This window comes from Oryctolagus cuniculus, chromosome 5 (genome assembly GCF_051225735.1).
Source record: "Oryctolagus cuniculus isolate XC-2025 breed Fujian yellow rabbit chromosome 5, ASM5122573v1, whole genome shotgun sequence".
Taxonomy (NCBI): Eukaryota; Metazoa; Chordata; class Mammalia; order Lagomorpha; family Leporidae; genus Oryctolagus; species Oryctolagus cuniculus.
In genome coordinates this window covers 58680601-58683456 of record NC_142871.1, presented here as the reverse complement: position 1 = coordinate 58683456, position 2856 = coordinate 58680601, and the positions used below count along the sequence as shown (strand labels likewise).

Genomic DNA, 2856 nt, shown 5'->3' with positions numbered 1-2856 from the left:
TAACTCGATGAATCCCAAGGTAGCTTTCGTCTCCGCCTCAGCCTGCCCCCGCGGCTTCAATTTCCCTAACACTTTTCTCTACCCAGTATATTTCCCTAAGTTTTCTTCCAACAACAATATTCCTCCCTCATTTCTCCTGGCTTCTCCCCACAGTCCGTATCCGAGTCTGTTTGTTCTAGCTTTCACTTTCACTTTCGACCTTAGAGATTTCTCCCAGCTTCCCCCCGTAGTCCGTATCTGAGTCTATGCCTAGGCTTTCAATAGCTTCTTCCGGCACCTTTTTCGTCCGGCTTTTCCCTAGGCTGTTTGCTAGTCTCTCTCTCCGATATTTTCCACTTCTTCCCGTTTCTTCCCTCCTAAGTTTCCTATTAGAGTCACGGCACCATTATGTCGCTCCCCCTCTTCATGGAGGAACAACACAGGACCCTGCGCTGTTCTTTTGTCTGCTCGGCCCTCCCCGGGTTTGCTGCTGGTTCTTCCCGGGTTGGCTACTGTCCCTTCCACCTCCGTGGAAGGGCGGTTCCCCCTGGCCACTTTCCCCACTTCCGCGGGGGAGCGGCACACCGCCAGCCGGCTCTCTCGGGGGCTGCACAGGTGTTCCTTCAGATGCTCCCCTTAGATGTTCCTGGTGCATGCCGTCTCTCTCCTCCTTTATAGTTCTCCTCCGCCAATCCTAACTTGGCTGCCCACACACCGAGTACGCTGCTCTCCTCCAATCAGGAGCAGGATCAGCTCCTGGAGGTCATCACTCAAGTTGGCAAGAGGCAGCTGCGTAGAAGCTGTTTTCTTCTCTCCCAGCACCATATTGTGGGAGAGCAGATGCATAGAATAAGTCTTAATTCCAGTAACTCAGTCCAGTCCGGGTTGCTCCCCACATTGGGCTGTGACTTTTGTTGAGATAGGAAAGAAGAACTGAATATCATCATTATTTAAGACCTTTCTCTGATCTCATTTCCCTTCTCTTCACCTCCCCTTCCCCAGCTCTCCTTGAAGAGATATTCTGTTTCGTGGTTCATTCTCCAAATCCCTGCAACAGTTAGGCTGGACCAAGCCAAAGCTAGGAATTCATCCTGGGTCTCCTATGTGGGTGGCAGGGACCCAGATACTAGCGCCATTACTTTCTGCATCTCAGAGTGCACATTAGTAGGACGCTGGAATAACAATATGGAATGCCTCATGGATTTGCATATCATTTTTGTGCAGTGGTCATGTTAATCTTCTTTAAATTGCTCTGATTTTAGTCTATGTGCTGAGAGCACCCTCTTGACATATTTGCAAAGCTTGAATCTCCAGTCTAAAATTTCCAATCCCTTAAAGTCACCATCTTCTATGAAGCCAGAAATTATTTTGACAAGGAAAAGTCACTTTAGCTTCTGTACTTAGGGTGACTATATGAGTAAAAATAACAAGAGCCCATCACCTTGCCAAGTTATTTGAAATATCCTTAAGTGGTTAATCAAAAGAGACAGAATATTGAGGTATATAAGGACATTTGCCAACAGTATTTCTTGACCTTATTTAAAGATTGAAGATGGGGCTATGCAAATTATTCCATGTAAAATAAACTAAAAGTGCCCAAGGAAAATATATCCAAGGGAAATTCCATACTGTCATGTAAATTTAAATATGATTTTTATAGATTTTACTTTGAGTACTCACGATTTTTTTGCAATAGCTTTTGTTCTTACCTGAGAAATGTTGGCAAAGATGTGAGAAATTGGAATACTTGAACACTGTTTGTTGAAATGTAAAATGCTACAGCTGCTACAAAAAATTGTATGGCGTTCTCTGAAAATATTAAGAATAGAAATACCGGGACTGGCGCCATGGCTCGCTTGGTTAATCCTCCGCCTGCGGCACTGGCATCCCATATGAGCGCCAGGTTCTAGTCCCGGTTGCTTCTCTTCCAGTCCAGCTCTCTGCTGTGGCCTGGGAGGGCAGCGAAGGATGGCCCAAGTGCTTGGGCGCCTGCATCTGCATGGGAGACCTGGAAGAAGCTCCTGGCTCCTGGCTTTGAATCAGTGTAGCTCTGGCCATAGCAGCCATTTGTGGGGTGAACCAACAGAAGGAAGACCTTTCTCTCTGTCTCTCTCTCTCACTGTCTAACTCTAGCTGTCAAAAAAAAAAAAAAAAATAGAAATAACATGATCTGACACTCCCCAAAGAATTGAAATTAAGATCTCAAAGAGATATTTGCGCTCTCAGGTTTGTTGTAGCATTATTCACAATAGCCAAGATGTAAAAACAACTCAAGCCGGCGCTGCGGCTCACTAGGCTAATCCTCCACCTGTGGCGCTGGCACACCAGGTTCTAGTCCCGGTCGGGACGCCAGATTCTGTCCCGGTTGCCCCCCTTCCAGGCCAGCTCTCTGCTGTGGCCAGGGAGTGCAGTGGAGGATGGCCCAAGTGCTTGGGCCCTTCACCCCATGGGAGACCAGGGTAAGTACCTGGCTCCTGCCATTGCATCAGCGTGGTGCACCGGCCGCAGTGCGCCGGCCGTGGAAGCCATTGGAGGTTGAACCAACGGCAGAGGAAGACCTTTCTCTCTGTCTCTCCCTCACTGTCCACTCTGCCTGTCAAAAAAAAAACAAAAAAAAAAAAAACAAAAAAAAACCTCAAATGTCTACAGATGGATTAATGAATAAATAAAATATGAAAAATATGAATACACTCAGTGGATTATTATTCAACTTTAAAACAAAGTAGGGGCAGACATTTGGCTTAGTGGTCAAGATACCACTTGGGATGCTTGCATCCTGTATCACAGTGCTTGGGTTCAAGTCCCAGCTGTGCTTCAGATCCCAGCTTCCAACTAGTGCACACCATGGGAGGCAGCAGATGCTGGCTGAAGTGGTTG

The 2856-nt window shown here is 46.8% G+C and overlaps 1 pseudogene; it reads right to left on the bottom strand.

Annotated features, from left to right (window-relative positions):
* Positions 1-1158: 1158 nt before the first annotated feature.
* On the bottom strand, positions 1159-1259 carry LOC127493330 (U6 spliceosomal RNA; annotated as a pseudogene).
* Between the last annotated feature and the right edge of the window lie 1597 nt (positions 1260-2856).